This window comes from Bactrocera latifrons, unplaced genomic scaffold, assembly GCF_001853355.1.
Source record: "Bactrocera latifrons isolate USDA-ARS-PBARC rearing strain unplaced genomic scaffold, ASM185335v1 scaffold_71, whole genome shotgun sequence".
NCBI lineage: Eukaryota > Metazoa > Arthropoda > Insecta > Diptera > Tephritidae > Bactrocera > Bactrocera latifrons.
In genome coordinates, this window is record NW_017537390.1 from 1,196,106 (window position 1) to 1,214,111 (window position 18,006).

Genomic DNA, 18,006 nt, shown 5'->3' on the forward strand with positions numbered 1-18,006 from the left:
TCACATGAGAACATAAAAGTTAGCATGTACTGTATATAACTTTTCAGAATAACATATTTTTCAAATCTTGCCTGTTAATCTTATGAAAGTATAAGCATTTAAGGACCAATAAAATTCAATAATTTTTTTTTTTGTCGTTCTTTTTTCAGCTCAAATTTAATGAAACAAAAAAATGTGTTGTAAATCGACTTAACCTCACCTAATAGCAAAACAAAGTTCAAATATATATGTTTATTTATAAATGTGTATATATGAAGCTAAGAAAGCAAACAATTTGATTTATGACTGCACATATCACTCATACGCACCGCCTCCTCACATAGCAACCGCGTTAAAAGAAACTGAAAAATATATGAAATCTGTTTTCGACGACTGTCACACAGAAACTACACACAACGAAGAATCAATAAGCGGAGCAGAAGTCAACAGCGGAAAACCACAATGTCTGGAAACCGCAAGAACCACAACAATTGCAACAACAACAACTGCAATGGCCACCAGCAATTGCATGCCAAATAGTAACCAACGGTTATTTTCAACTACTTTTGCAAAACTTATTAGGTTTACATAAGGGTAAGTCGATAAATATGTACATATTTGTAGAGCTCATAAATTCATTGTCTGTATGTTCGCATTTATGTATGTGCGTGTATATGGATTTGTATGAATATTTGCGCTTAATGCGAAAGATCAAATTGATTGCCCTGGTGATTGTGTTGTTGTTATTGCTAGCTGTCATATTGACTTAAATTTATTTGTCGAGCGTAATTGTGGCTGACGGCTGGCGCAAAAATGTGTCAAAAAGTCAAATTCTCGTGAAAAGCTTTCGCTTGCAGAAATACTTTTTGGACTGAGTGGAATTAAGGTGGTGAAAATAAATGTTTGTGTAACGAAGAAGAATTAAAAATAATAAATTTTAAAATGACTTAAATTGCAGATGCAGAAATTGTAGATGTCAGTATGTAAATTTAATAAATTTGTGATTTCTGAGTAAATTAATGCTTTGAGGAAGTCTACACCTTAGGTAGATGTGGAGTTTCTTGAACCTTTATATTTTCATGAAAAGATTACCTCATACATTTCTGTGAAAACTTATACGTGAACATAAGTTTTAAGATTACGTACAGGTATATACAAAGTGCGTTCCAAAGTAAACAGGACTTAAAAAAAACAAAAATAAAAAAACACATCAAATGGTTTTTCGGCAAGATCAATTTATTTTATTGAAATTAGTCTCCTTCTGCCTTAAAACAATTTATTGAACGGTCCAAAAGCATTTCGAAAGCATGTCGAACGTCTGCTTAACGCTTTTCTTTCATGGGCAACTGCATGTTTCCGAAAAGAAAGAAGTGGCACAGTGTCATATAAGGTGAATACTGGGAGTGGTTGATGGTTAAAATGTGATTTTTTGTCAAATAGTCGTCCTTGGATTGTTGGATTTTGAGAAATTTTTGGTCGTCAATCAATTTGTGCGGAACAAACCGTGCACACACCTTTCATGAACCCAAATGTTCGGTAAGAATGCGATAAATCGATGTTTTGGAGATGTTCAGTTCCATTTCCATGAATTTCAATGATTATTTCGGCTGATTTTTGATACACGCATAGTTTCGATGGAATTTCTGATGATCACGGATTTTGATTGGCCGACATGTTGAACGTCATTTATGTTCTCACGACCTCTTTGAAAACATTGTGACCACCCGTGCACTCTGCTACGGCATAGGCAGTCATTGCCATAAACTTGTTTCATCAATTGAAACGTTTCGGTAAAAGTTTTACCAGTTTTAAAACAAAATTTAATGTTGGATCTTTGTTCGAAACTCATTTTCGCACCGATAACTCACTGGCACTTAAAGCGCAATAACTTCTCTTCCAATCAATGAAATATCACAAGACACTAGGGAGCTCTAGATTCAAAAAGTCCTGTTTACCTTGCAAAGTGTCTTGTAGATGACAAGTTTATCAAGTGGACATTTTTTTCTTAAATTTTTTTTTAAAAAGGCATTCTTGGTTTTGACTACAAGTTTGACCTCTCAGAAAGTGGCATTTGGTAAAAATAAACTGATTTTGCCCCCGCAGCTCAGTGAACTCCACTGAATCCAATTTTCTGAAGGTGAAGTCTTAAGGGTAGGCGTTAAGTACCGCTGCAGTAAAACTAAGCTCCCTTTTGTCTAGATGTAGAAGCGATTTGGACTGAACACCATCAACACTGCCACCAAGTAACTTTGTGGTACGTCCGTTTTGCTAGTATTCGAAGACTTAAGGTGTTCCTCTGGGGTCAGTTGCTTTAAACAATCTCTGAAGGAGCTGTATGACCTAAGACAGCTTTGACGTACTATGTTTATAACTGCCTGCGAGTAGGCCATTTGTCTGACTTTTTATTTCTTTCTCTAAGTGAGTTTCCCACGGCGAGTTGAGTTGAAGAACCTTACGCACACTTATCATTGGCGCTACTTACCACCTTCTGTTATGTCCATAATTCCGATGTGCAAAACTGAACTTCAGTAATTTGGTTGGAAGATTGTACTTTCTGTGGATGGATTGCAGCAGAAAAATACTAGGTGAATATGAAAGTTTAGCTGTTAAAACTGTCGATCACAGCACCGTTGGCCCAGACTACTCTACTAGGAATTGAAAACGATGTTTTGGTTTTTTTGTGGATCTCCATTTCTCGGTCGCAATACCAGATTTATCCAAGTTTTTAATCAAGCTCAGGTAGGAGGTCTACTAATGCCTAAAATCTTGAGACGGCTGGTCGTAGTCATTGATCCATACCTCACTTGTGTGTATTGGCCGGATGCCGAGGACAACCTCTTGAGCTTTAATAGGTTTTAGACCGTTTAATTTTAAGGTAAGGTTAAAGGGGACTTTACATTATCGTATATAAAAGTTGGACGAAGGGCGTGTCACCGCCCGTGAAATACCAATACCTCGGAACTGAATCGAACAATTTCAACATATTAAGCAGCTAGCAGTATTATGACATTCCTAAATTCGTCGAAACCGGAATATAACTAAGCATACTTCCTCATAACACAATTTTAAATACCGTTTGGTTTTTTGACTTTACAGTATACAAATCGAGCACCAATGGATCTGTCGCCATACAACATTGCATGAATGCTGCCTTTGCTATACGTGCAACTAATAGTTATACAAATCGAACTAAAACTACTCGAGTCCTTAGGTACCAATTAACTGGACTCCAGTTCCTATTACAAATTTTTAATCGAAAATATCGATGTGTGAGATATAAGTATAAGCGAAATTCAGAGAGAATCCTTTCCTGATAGTAGTATGACTGTGTGCTACAAATGGGTTAAACCCGGTCAATACTTCCTTTAGCCCAAATATACCTAATACAAAGACTTTCGAACTTCAACCTAAAGGCGCTGATGGTAGATGCAAGATTATGAAATGTTCGGTTATACCCTAACTTAGCTTACTTGTTAACTTAAATTTTTGTCAGCAGCTGAAGGCACTCGATATTTACAAGTTGCAAGTTGAACTTAGCCCTCCCTTACTATAAATTTAATTTTCTTCGCTTTGATTTGGTTTCTATGCATATTTCTTGGAAAGTGGCTATCCTTTTTAAGATTTTATTTTTATTTTTATTTTTTTATTGCTTTCACAACAATAACCTTCACACATTTTTTAGTTACCAAACTTTTTATAATTTTTTTTTAAAATCGGGTAACATCAAGATTTCACATAGATATCTTAATATTTCAAAAGATACAGTTACAGACACACAAATATATCTGTAATATAATAGATATTAATGAGGAAAATGAAAACAGAAAAATATTGTTACAACAAAAACTTCACATTTTCATCAAATGTAAAATTATAATGCATTATAAAGACATAAAGGTGAAAAATCGCCCCCATAATTCCACCATTTTCACCCCTCAAATGAGCTATTAAACTCTAGCGTTCATATTTTCCTTTATTCTCTGCGCGTTCGCCATTATAAAAGTTTGAAATTCAATGCTTGTGCTCATGCATATATTTATGCTACTGAAATGCTGAATATAAATTTATGGATATTTCTAAGCAAGACAATAAAAGTCGAAGGCGCGGCAATCTTTCAACATTTTGCAATTTTATTGACGTTAAAAGTGTTGGAGAGCAATATACCGCAATAATAAAACATAACAGTAAAAGCGTAAATAAATACCAATGGCGAAATGAGGTGAAATAACGGTATATTAAAGATGGCTACCGTTCAGAAGGTTTACTTGCGCGCCTTTGCGGTCCAAAAAATGAGCACACTTTAAATGGAAACAATCCGGCGTACTAGCAATACTGAATAAATATAAAGCAAAAAATATGCGGTTTTCATGCTCAACAGACGCCAGCAATATGCATTTTCTTATTTTTTTAATACATTTTTTATTTTTTAATAATTTTTTATTTTTTTTTAATTTTTTTTTTGTTTTTTATATTTTAATGAAGAAAAAATTTATGAATTTTCCATTTTCTAAAGGGAGCTCTGCTTAAATTCAAAAAAGCTTCTTCACCTTGGTAACGTCTTAGCAGCAGAAGCATAGCACAGCAAGCAGCTTGCCAGCCATCTTCACCTGTGGCGAAATTGCGGTCAGCAGACGATAGCGAAAAGCTACAAAAACAACAACAAAACGCTCGCCATTTGCCAGCATAGCTGCACTCGAATGTTTTATTTATGAGCTCACCCACATAATTATCGGCATGATTTATAGCAGTTTCAGCAAGGTTTGGTGTTTGTTGCCAACAACAACAAAAACAACAACTGCAAGGGAAAATGAAATTTTGTTCACGAAGAAAAGAAAGCAATAAAAGCGTATGAAAATTGTGTAATAACCAGCAGCGTTGAAAAGCGAGAGCGTAAATTTGCATGTAACTCATGAAGCTCATGAAGCTCCTGCTGACACTCACACGCACACACATACATAAGCACGTGTATGCATTATATCATATATTCAAAGTCAAGCCACATTTAATGAATTATGTGACCTTTGTGGCCAAAATGTTCCACTCACTGTTTGTTGTTGTAGCAAAATTTTCTTCGCTCTTAGTTGAAATTTTTTGTTATTTTCCATCATCTACTTTTTAACACTCTACTCATACAACGGTTTTTTGGTACACACTTTTGCTCAGCACTGTGTTTTATTTATTATGCAAATCTCAATGGTATCATGTCGACCACTTGCTTACAATGTCCTTTTATCGGCAATCAACTGGGGCCACCTGCACTGTGATTTATATACTCCAGTGACCGTATTCTGCCGCCTTAAATGCCACTGGTCTATAATAAATTGTATGTTTAGTTAAGCCAAATACATGTGTGTGTGTGAGTGTGTTACAACGGAAGCCACCATTTAAGCAATGAGGAGGTGAAAAAAAATTAATTTATGCTCCATCGAATTGGAAGTTAGCGTTAGCTGAAGTGTCGACTTTTGTATGAGTATTATTATAGCCTACTGAATCAAATCAGTTTGCGCTAAGATAGAAAGTCAAAATTTTAACGAAATTATTTACATTCCTTTCCTTTTCAATTATTTTATTCGTTTTATTCTTCTAAGCTCAATATTGCTTAATTTTATCAATTTTTTTATTTGAATTTGGATTAAAACTGGCACAGAAATTTACATATTTACCGTATTGGGAAACAGAAGGTTTTAACATCGAAAAAGTCCTCAGAAATGGGTTGGGTGTTTTCACCCATGATTTGAGAAAATTATCCATTCTCATTTTGAGTCAATATTCATACAGTTGTACCCTAGTGCTTTCAGTGAATTTTGGGATTTTTTATTGCTAAACAACTCTTTGGCGACTTCTACTCGCTATCGTTTTTGCAACACAATAAGATTTTTTTTGGTACGAGTCTAATATTGACGAGCTTTATACCGAAAACATTAACCAAAATGTGTTGAGACGATCTAGTGAATCCATTGGAAGAGTTTTCAATGACTTCACAACCTTCGTTGTGTGTTTTCTGCTACTTAAATACTTGTGATTATGATAAAGTAGACTTCCAAAAACGCATCTAAATCACAATATTTGAAGCGCGTTTTTTATTAAATTTTGCTTCCATTTATCGCGATCTTTTGTTTTTTTTTTTTTTTTTTGCAGCTGCTTTTTGATTAATAATTTAATAAGTAAGGAAGTTCAGGTATAAACGAATATTTCATATTCTTGCAACTTGCAAGGATTAAAGACGAAGAAATACTTCCAGGTATATAAGACTTACTAGCTAGATGGTGTATAGGAAAATTTTTCAGCCTATTTTATTTATTCTAAGTACAAAGACGCACCATTATTAGAAAAGTGCGCTCTCTTAACTTTATCAACATATTTTACATATTGGTTGATATATGCGTTATAACGGGTTTTTCTTGAGAGTGCTGCAAAAACGGTTTCTCATTCTAATCGGGCTAAAATGATTCGGTTATCATTGAGCGGTAGCGATTTCCACTCACAGTAAGGTGCCGGTCTGGTTTATTACGGGAGGAGTACGACCCATAAACTGCACCAAACTGCAATTTTTCCGGTATGCAATGCTGGCTCATGGAGTACGTGTGGAATGCTGCCTGACCAAGAACGCATATTTTGCTTATTGACGAAGTCGTTCAGGCACAAATGAGCCTCATCGCTGAAGAAATAATTTTTCGATGAAAATCCGGATAATTTTCAAGCAGTTTTTCAGCCCGACTCACGTACATAGGACGATTATGGTAGTCAAGCGGCTTCAGTTCTTGCGTCGGTTGTTGCGATGTAGGTCAAGATCTTTTCGTAAAATTCGCCACAATGACGTCACAGAGATGCCCAACACTTGAGAACGACGTGTGAGCGATTAATTTGGGTCTTCCTCAATTGATGCGCTAACAGCAGCAATATATTCGACACTATAGGCACTTCTTTGTCTCACTGGCAAGGGAACATTTTGTACTGCGCCTGTGGATCAAAATTTTTCTACTAGGTGTTCAATTTCTGATATTACAGGACGATTATGACGACCATGAATTGGACGTAGCGCTCTTAAAGCTGTGACCACTGAATACAAATTTTGGTAGTAAATTTTAATAATATCGACATTACTGAAGATAAGTGTTAAAAGCACTTGAAAAAATATGGCCTCGTTTACTGTACCTATCGGTTTACTTTTTTGGCGTCCCTATTGAAAGCCTCGTTAACATCATCCAGAAGTTCAAAAATCTTTATATTAGCTTCATGCGGGCACAGGAAATTATTCACTCAATCCAACTCATTTTGGATACACAGAGATATTATCAGGAAAGTGTTTTGTTTGAATTTCAATTTTATATCTCATACATTAACCGAGATTTTCGGGCAAAAGTCAACTGTAGATACTGGCGTCCACATATTCGGTAACTAGAGGCTTCACCTGTTTGGTTTGGATTTGAACAATTTTTGGTCATAAAGTGGAATACTTAAAGGGACTTACTAGTGCAAAACTTTACGCCATTATATTATATGATTCTCGATTTGTATACTGGGAAATGAAACTATAAAACGGAATTCAAAATTCTCTTATAAGAGGAGTGGGCGTGTTTTTATTTCGATTTCGCTGAACTTCACACAGTAAGATAGGAGTGTCAAGCGAATATTATGTGCCGAATTTGGTTAAAATCGGTCGAACAGGTCCCGAGATATCTGATTTGAGCTCACAATTTAATGTTTCTGGCGTATTTAAATATTATCTTTATCGATTTTAGTACCCTTACATGTTGAGAGTGGGTGGGCTTATCATTCGATTTCAGTGAGTTTCACACTGTCGGCAGAAGTTTTTATAGTTTTGAGATTGGGCGAATTTGGTTATTGTAGCTTTGTTGCATTTGGAACAATGTACATAGGTTTTTGGTTGAAAAGTTTTTGTGGGCGTGGCAGTGATCCGATTACGCTCATCCACTCATTCCTACTTTTTGGCAGGAAACGCGTTAATTATGTTTCATGGACGCACGGCCGCACACAAGGACAGACGAACAGACATGCAGTCGCTCGGATTTTAACTCATCTCGTCATCCTTATCATTTATATACATATATTTACATAGAAATATAATTCGATTTAAAAATTCATTGTTATATTCTTCAATATTTTGCTTATTAAAATTATTAAGTATTAGTAAGTAAAAGTATTATCTTTTTACTTATAGAAAAAAATAATTGCTTGTGAAAGAGAACATTGTATCCAATTCCGCCACACATGCAATCCACAAATATTTTAATGAACTAAAATCGCACCCTCACAACTTTTGTTGAATGCTTTCCCTACGAAAGCCATCGTCGTTAGCCTTGACTACCACCACCCGCTGTCGGGCATTGCTCCTGCGTCTATATTAATTTTATCGCCTCCTTTCAGCTAATACTGACAGTAATGCGCTGAGATATTTTATGAAATATTTCATGCAACATGACATTGCACAATATGCGAGTAGTCCGCTGCACGTGCGCTGTGTTAAGCCATTAAGACCACTCTTCGGCTTTCTGCGCTCTCGCGTTCGCCTGCAACGTTCCCTTTACACACTGCACCCCGCTTGCTGCACGGCATTTTGTTCCCCAACTTTCGCTGAATGCAATTTGCCAAAGTGTGTCAGTGGGCAAGTACTAAGCCTTGCCAGCACACGAAGCGGCACGAAGAAACGTGGGGTGGGGGGCATTGACAGCGAAGGACAACGCGCCGCAATGAGTTGGTTAAGCCGCATTTATGTGCTTGTTGTTGGCGGCTTCGTTACTAGGTTGTTACACATTTAGACATTTTTTTTATATACTTTTGATTATATATACATATATGTATAGTATATATAAGTATATTATATGTAGGCATTAATGCAAATACATGTGTATGCAAAATAGCATTTCCGCTGCAAACAAAAATAACTAAAGAGCGCAGCGAAAATGAAAGAAAAGCAGAACGCGACATTGCCGTTGCTCTAATTTCGTTGAGTGCGCCGACATTTCGGAATTTCCGCACGAACACGCATTTGCTTGCAACAAGCGTTGTCCTTCTTACTGTAGTATGTACATATATGTATATATGTATATATGTGGTGTGAGTGTGTGTGTGTGGCAATTTCATTTGCTGCCTGTTGGCGCGTCGAAAAGTGCATTGTAATACACTACACACACACTTATGCATTATATAAGTATATATGTGAGTATTTGCCGCCACATTGTTTACCGCATTGTGAACGACATGTGGTGGCGCCGGCTGAAAGCCTTGTTACCACCAACAACTACACTCATAAAAGTACACAATCGTGTGTATTTAAAGTTTTTTATTACTTCTACTTGCTGCTATGCGGTCGTGCAACATTTTGAACCGTTGACGCTTGTGTGGCATGTGGCTCAGCGTTGGTCGCCTCAGCTTGCATTTGCTTGGCAAATATTTCTTAATTTAACAAATTAGCGCCAACATGCAATTTACAGCAATTTTAGCGTTAATAATTTGCATTCATGACGCTGTTGCACGCCATCAGCTGCTTTGGATGGCTTAAGTGGCGAGGACACTGCATAAATATTTGATTTGTGTGCCCGAGTGTGTATGTATGTGTGAAAATGTAAATAACTTTCGGCTTATAACTTTTAGTGGTTACTAAGTGAAAATGGTAAATACAGTTTAATGTGGAACATAACTGGTGGCAATCTCTGCATACGAGGTTTTGACCCATACCTCAGAAGAGGAGTATGTGTGGCGCTAAAGGATTTGTCGCATACCTTTCACAAATACAAAATATTCCTAATAAAAGCTTAATTTTGATCGTTCAAGATTATATGGCAGCAATATGGTATATTGGTCAGATATCGTCGGTTCCGACAATCATTGGCTTTTTGGAAAGAAAAGGACTTGTGTAAAATTTCAGAACGCTGATCTCGCGCAAACGCCTCAATACGTCCAAATAGAACTCCGTATTGATAGTCTGATCCTCTGGAACAAATTCATGGTGCACCAAACCATGAATATCGAAAAAATAGTGAGCATCGCCTTGATTTTTGAGCGACTTTCGCGTAGATTTTTTGGTTTGAGCTCATTTTTTTTTTGGAACGAGTCGAGCAAGAAAGAAAAATATCCATAAAAATCTTTTGAACGGACTCGCCATCCTCTAAACACTTAAAGGCAGAAATTAGTTTGAGTCTAAGTTAAGACTCTATTTTCAGTATATGCAGCATATTTAACTTAAACTTAGACTTTACTTTAGTGCATTTAGCTGAATGCTCTATGCTTTTAATAGCTGTCTCTTTGTTATTCTGTTTAAATAGCCTGTGAAGCTGAAATATTAGTGGTCTTGTTAACCACCACCACTAGTACTGCCGCAAAGTTGTTCAATGTTAACTTTTCAAGGTAAACAGGACTTGAAAAAAAAAAAAAAAAATACACAGAACAAATGTTTTTTTCGGCAAATTTTATAAACTTATTTTACTAGTAACAAAATACAGCTTTTTTCCCGGTCAAAAAGCATGTCGAACGAGTGTTTTAGCTCGTAGGTCGGTAGGGTCGCCAGTATGCCAGTGCAAGCCGTTTGAGTGGCCTCTACGTCTGCATAACGCTTTCCTTTCATGGCCAAATGCATTTTTTCGAAAAGAATCAGCTGAATCACTCCCCGTATTAATAGTTAAAATGTGACTTTTGGTCAAATAATCAGTCACAAGCGTCGATCGATGAGACAATTTTTGGTCGTCAGTCAGTTTGTGCGGAACAAACCGTTCACACACTTTCATATGCCCAAATGTTCGGTCAAAATATAATAAATCGATGTTTTGGAGATGTTCAATTCTATTTCCATGAATTTCAGTGATGATTTCGGCTGATTTTTGATAAATTTACACGCGGTTTCGATGGAATTTCCGGTGATGACGGATTTTGGTATGGGCGTACGGTGATACATATTTTATCTAAATAGTTTGAATTTGATGTATAACCGATTACTTTTTATGTTGCTGGTATCACATACTAGAAGACTGTAGAACTTTCCAAAAAAATAAGAAACTATACTTATCTAGATTTCTATCACAAATTTTTCGAAGCTAAAGTGGACGTTAAGTGGAACATTCTATTTTAAGTTACATTTTCACAAAAGAAATCTGCGTCTGTAACTTCTTGGCTTTTCGGGTATCGGTTGACTCTAGCTCAACCTTAACTGCAAGGGAGGACGCACATTCTGCGAATAGAAGTTCCATGATCAGTTTTTATTCTAGCAGGATTTTATTAAACCTAGTTCTGTGATGGTACTCTATGCATGTAGAAATCGTAAAAGCTCATTATTGAAGACCTCACATAACTTATTGAAAGACTATGGGTTAGTAAATAGTGATTTAAAAAATAAAATAAACACATTAATGAATTTACTAAGATAAAACATTTGTAAAGTAATGAAATTATGAAAGAGAACTGAACTATTAATACTAGAGTAATATGCGTGTAACTAACTAAAAAATAAATCACGATTCTGCCAATTAAACAAGTAACTATTCCTTTCGTTTTCTATTTTTAAAGCAAAATATTTTCCCCGATTATTGATTACCTGCACATTTACCAAAACAAATTTGATTTAAGTAATCAAATAACTGCAAATAAGTGACACCGTTTCCACCTGCCAAAATTTGTTTGTGTTTAAGTCACCCGTTTTCTGACATTTCGAATAAATTAAAGTAAATTGCCCATACTAAAGTCGCTGCCAATCAGTTTGAGCGACGATTTATGACTCCATTTAACGTGTTTATTTCGAGTCTCTGTTGACTACACGACAATAAATAATAATAAAAAAAAAATAAAAAAAAACTTGAGCGGCGTCATAAAAAGCAATCTAATGAGATTACAACACGAACATATTAAATAAGTGCAGCGATAAATAAAATTAAGTTCGCTCGGCAAACAAGCACTCGCCAGCTATAACCAGGGCAACGTCAGGGAAGAATAACAAATTTGTTGTTAGTACATTAAATAGCTAGCGACCTATATACACACATACAATCATACATTTACAGCGAAAAATATTTGTTTGCGCTGCAAAAACCACCGACAACTGTTGATGGATGAATGAAGTCGGTATGGGTAATTCGTGGTGACACAGTTACCGTTGTAACCGATTGCGAGTATATTTGTCAAAAGTCGCCAACAATAATAGTACGCATATTAAATAGCAATAAATACTAACAACAACAAATATACACACAATTGCAACGAATTATAAATGACAGCTGCGTTTTTTGTTGTTTTAAAAGTTGGGAATAGTGTAAATAACTGAAAACAACAACAAATAAGATTAAAATTTAACTTCGTTTGTACCGAAGCTGTAATACCGTACGCAAATAAAAAAACGTTTCTATACTAGAAATGGTTTTGGAGCGGTCAGTTTGTATGGCAGCTATATGCTATAGTGGTCCGATCTGAATAATTTTTTGGAATATTGTAGCGTTTGGTTTGTTCAGTATTATGTACCAAATTTCGTGAAAATATTTTATGAAATAAAAAGATTGCCCATATAAGAGCTTGATTTTTGTTATTCAGTTTGTGTGGCAGCTATATGCTATAGTGTTTCTATCTGGACATTTTATTCTGAAGTTGTTGTATAGTTTCGTGAAAAACTCTCTACCAAATTTCGTGAAGATATCTTGTGAAATAAAAGAGTTGTCCATACAAGAGCTTGATTTAGATCGTTCAATTTGTACGGTAGCTATATGCTATAATGATCCAATCTCAACAATTTCTTTGGAGACTTTATCGTTCTTCTTAACACTATTTTGTTTTACCAAATTTCATGGAGATATCTCGTTAACTGAAAATTTTTTTCATACAAGCTCTTGATTCGCTCCGCAAGTTTGTATAGCGGCATTGTATAGTGGCATAGTGGTCTGATATTGACGATTTCAATAAGAGAGCGTCTTTTTGGATAGAAAGGATATGTGCACGATTTCAGAGCAATATCTCAAAAACTGAGGAACTTGTTCGGGTATATTTCGGCCGGCAAGGAAACAGATGAACATGGAACAGAAATCTATTGAGTTCCTCAAGCTGATTAAGCATATATTATATATATTGTCTCCAACGTCTCTTTCTGGATGTTGCACACCTTCCGGCAAACTTAATAGATACGGGATCTTGGTATAATAAGTACAAATTCAAAGTGTGTTTGAGCTATATGCAGGAATATGACATAGAGGTGACAAAACGACAAGTCAACCGAAAAAGCTGTTGCAAATATACACAATATACGATTATACATGAATATATAAGACACTTAGCAACCAAGCAAACTAACTTCTCGGCAGCCAACTGTTGGTGGCACTTAAGCAAATGAAATTTGAAAATAAATTGGTGCGGCGAAGGGCAGTTGCTACCGCGTTGCAGCCTCAAAGGGCTCGAAAGCAACGAAATTTGTGATTTATTTCCGTAGTAAATTTTGCGAAATTATTCATTTTCCCCCCCTAAAGCACAGACACACACACATACAACGCTTTGCTTGTGAGTAAACACTGTAAGCGTGTGGATTATGAGCACAGGCACACACCGGAGATGAGGAAGTGGCACAGCGGACTGTTTGTTTACATTCGACGAGTTGAGTGGCAAAAACACGCGAGTTGACTGCAAGATAGGTGTTTGTTTGCCGCTTATTGTTTGTTTATTTTTGCTTTAATATTTGTTTCGCTACATTTTTGTTTTATTGCTGCTTTATATTCTTGATGGCGTGTCCTTTTTAGACCCTTTCCTTCGTTACGCATGCAAAACACGTAATTTTCGACGTTCAAACAAATCGCTTACACGCAAAGCGGTAAAAATCTATGCCGCCGCTGTGGGAGTTCATACACAAACGCACACATGCATTTACATGCTCACACATACAAGCATGTGTTGCCTGCCTACGGCATTTGTATGCGTGCTGCGTTTTCAGCGAAAAGAATTCCAACAAATGATGGCTAACCGAAAGCGTCAACTGTGATTCGCCACTATTCTGGCGACGGCTAGCCAACGCACGTGGTATATGGCGGACCCCCTTCAAAATAATGACAACAGAAGGTGAATGAAATGCGAAACGGTTTTTTTTTGGTTGTTTTAATAACGCTAACGTTTCCGTTAGGCCTTTGGGTAGTTGTGGTGTAGCTGGTTTGCGTGAGTATTCGATACACTTTTTCGATAGTGTGTTAGTTTGTGAAGCAAGTTAATAAAAATTTTACAGAATAAAACGTTGGACTTTAATTGCATTTTTTATAGCATAAAAGGGTCTAAAAATACCTTTATCTTGATTTTGCTTAAACAACTAGTAGCATATATTTTTATTCGACTAATGTTTCTTTATCTTTGCTAATAATGTACGTCAAATTTCGTAAAGCTGTTTTATAAAAAAAAAAAAAAATGTCCATACAAAAGCTTAAATTTACCAATCCGTTTGTATGTCAGCTATATGTTATAGTCGACTGATCTGAACATTTTGTTCTGAGATTATTGCGTTCCTTTGGACAATAGTCCTAGCCAAATTTTATGACGATACCTTGTTCAATAAAAAAGTTTTCCATATATGGATTTGAGGATGGTCGACCAGTTTGTATGGTAGTCATATCCTGAACTGGTCTGTTAACGGCGGTTCCCACAAATAAGCAAGTTTTTTGGGAGAAAAGGACATGTACAAACTTTTAGTTCGAAATATTAAAAAATACGCATATATAGAGACAACATTTATATATACATTTTATAGTATGTTAGACATTTCCATCTAGATATACCGAATTTGATGGCTAAGTTATTCAAGGTATAAATATGGTAGCCTAGACTAACTCAAAGACTACAATTGCGAAGAGCTTTAACAATCAGATTTTCAAGTTATAATTCACAAAGTACAGAGATATTGTAACGATTTTGGAAAATCTCGTGTTTTGTGAACTCATTTCGTCTCGAATATCTGATTAATTTTCAAAATATCGGGAATTTTTACTTAATAGTAAGAAACAAAGAATAATGATACCCAATAAAAAGAATAATGCAACCAATTATAAAGTACTTGAATCAATATTTATTACGAAAATTGCATAATTTCTCAAATCAATTGGGCTCAATTAAGTATTTTTTGCTAAGTTTCCCAAATCATCTCTATTATATAAAATCAACTGTCGAGAAGTTGTGATAATAAATTAGAATTTATGCTCCGAAATAGTTCTAGATGTGGACACATTTTTACTAGACTATTCTTTCATCGTTTTAAAACCATCGTACGTGTATTGGGGCTTATTTTTTTCTTTCTATCATACATACATTTGTATCAACAAAAACTGAAATTTTAAATATTTAAGGGGATATTCTAGTCTAGAAATCAAATTTTGGGCAGTTTTTTGAATTTTATTTAAAAAATCGATGTCGATTGCCAATTAAAGTCCAATTTTGTTTACGAGAATTTACAGGGTTTTGTTATCATATAATTACTCTAATATTAATTTAATAGGTGTGTGACTCTGCTAAAAACTATTTACAGCTAAGACACACACCATATGCTAAGAAATACTTTGCTTAGTTAGTATTATTCAGGTGGTATGCGTTTCTTATATCCTTCAAAGAATTTTTCTATTAATCAACCTTCAACCCACTGTACTTTGACTTACATAATCTTTCTAGTTGTCATATTTCCCTTGCAGCTAGCCGAGCCTTTCAATAGCTTCTGCCAACCAACGCATAAATGCTGTTGCCTATAGCACTAATGCTTCTTTTTGTTTGCAAAACATTTTCGGCCAAAAGCATTGCTGCTGTTGCGCTGCTTGACATTTGACAGTTTTGAGTTTAATGGCGCTTGACAGATGGTCATGACTGTGTAACTTGAACAAATCTATGTGTGAGTAGGCAGCATTCAGCTACAATGTGTTCATACAATGCTTATTGAAACTTGAAAGGCATTAAAAGTGAAAGTAATGGTCGGTCAAGGTGGAGTAGCGAATAAGGCTACATCTAAACTGCTGATAAGAGTAGGAGGAGAGGCACTGTGCGGAAGCGAGCATGAATAAATGGCAATTTTATTGCAAAATAAATGAAGAATAAATTGGGGCATGTTGTTGTGACTGTGTGGATGCTTGAAAGTAGGAATGAATCATTTAGCGAAACGAATGCCATTTGTAAATGGTAAAAGCGTGTAGGAATTACATTTTATAAATATTTACATCTATCATTTGTACTTGATTGCGACTGTAAAATCAGGAAAACATACCGAAGTGTGGGTGTTTTTTTTTTTCATCTAGAAGTTGTCTTGATATAGAAAATAACTGCGAATAGTATTATTTATGCTCTGTGAATTGACTATGATGGCAAATAGATCAAACCAAACGACTGACTAGCATACTAATGAGCGTTAAACAAGCCAACGGCTCTCGCGCAGAAAAGTATGCAATGAAATCGAACATGGATGGAATGTAATGATGCGACCTTTTTCTACTTTATTTTATAAATATTGTATGTACATATGTATTATATATAGAATCTTACAAATTTTTATGCTTGATAGATTTTTAGTGACGCATATAGACTTGTAATGTGCAAATAAAATGTACATGGGAAAAACGTAGTATTTTTAGCAGCAAGCTTCACATATCCGCTTTCACTTTGCCCGCTTGCAACGGATATAACTGAGTTTGTAATGTTTTTGAACGGTAAAAAGGTATTTCAAAACGTCAACCAAACGTTAAGAATAGTTCTTAGAAATAGAGTATAATTAAGCAAATTTTTATCAAATATTCTTACTAAGCGAATGTTTGAAGAAAAATCGGTATATTTGAAATCATTGGCCCTCGACTACTTAATGAATAATAGGTTGTGAAAAAAGTCTTGCGGTGTTTTTATTGAATTTTCAATTTTTCATAAAATTTTTTTTGATGACTCATGCCCAGCTCTTGACCAATGCTACGGCTGCTACTATGCTGGTCTCTTTTGACCAATTCAGCGATTTGATCGCAATTTTCGACGACAGGCCTTCCGGAGCGTGGCGCATCTTCGACCATCTCTACACCAGAACGAAAACGTTGAAACCATCGTTGTGCGGTGGAAATGGAAAATGTATCGGGTCCATAAACTGCACAAGTTTTTTTTGGCGGCTTGAGATGCATTTTTGCCTTTATCGTAGTGGTACTGTAAAATATGCCGTATTTTCTCTTTATTTTGCTCCATGTTTGCGACGCTATAACTTATGAAAGACTTAAAAGAAACGACAATCGATCAAAAAAGTGGTAGCGCGTGAAATGAGCTGTCCAAAAAGGTATAGCATGGCCTGATGCGACGAATAAAACTAGAACTACGCGCTTTCAGCGCCAACTAGCGAAAATTCTGCAAGACTTTTTTGACAATATTTTGAAGTGTATTCCAAAAAGAAGTTGAACCATTTTGGTATATTCAGTACTTAATTTTAGCAACTTATATTTCGAAATTTTAACTAAATTTTATGCGTATTATATTGTCTAAATGCTTACTAAAAATTCTTAACAATTTTATAGGAGATCATGAAGTAATTTTTTCAATTCAAAACTTCAATCAAAATTGGTTTTGGTTAAAGACTCTTCGACTTTACTAAAATATAAAAATATTATTAGATGTATTTAAAACTGCAACTGTGGAAAGAAAATGCTTTCCATTATGATAAAAATGGGAATTGCTACGAAATAGAAAGAAAGACTATTTCGAGTTTTAATTTGGAGCAGCTCCTTTATATATTGTGCGATTGTGGTTTAAATGAGAATATCTTATAAAATTGTCATAAAGGTTTCGAAAAAAATCTGTATATCGGCATCTAAAATATAAAATAGATCACTTTTCATAAGTTTACAGGCGAGAAAAAACTAACATTCGAAGCAAGTTTGAGTTTTGGTTATACAATCGTTATATTATATATTGGTTATATCTGACAGCGGAAGCTGAAAATTTTATGCCACAAATTATTATTTTTTTGAACTCAAAATGGGTTTTCAGACATAATAAAAAATTATTGATATGGGTCTGAAGTTTAAGGGGCTATACCAATGTGACACTTCAAAAAAA

The 18,006-nt window shown here is 35.3% G+C and overlaps 1 protein-coding gene across 3 annotated transcripts in view; it reads right to left on the reverse strand.

Moving 5' to 3' along the window:
• Positions 1 to 18,006, reverse strand: part of LOC108976004 (mucin-5AC) — a 119,593-nt gene that overhangs the window by 98,575 nt on the left and 3,012 nt on the right. The window lies entirely within an intron of this gene.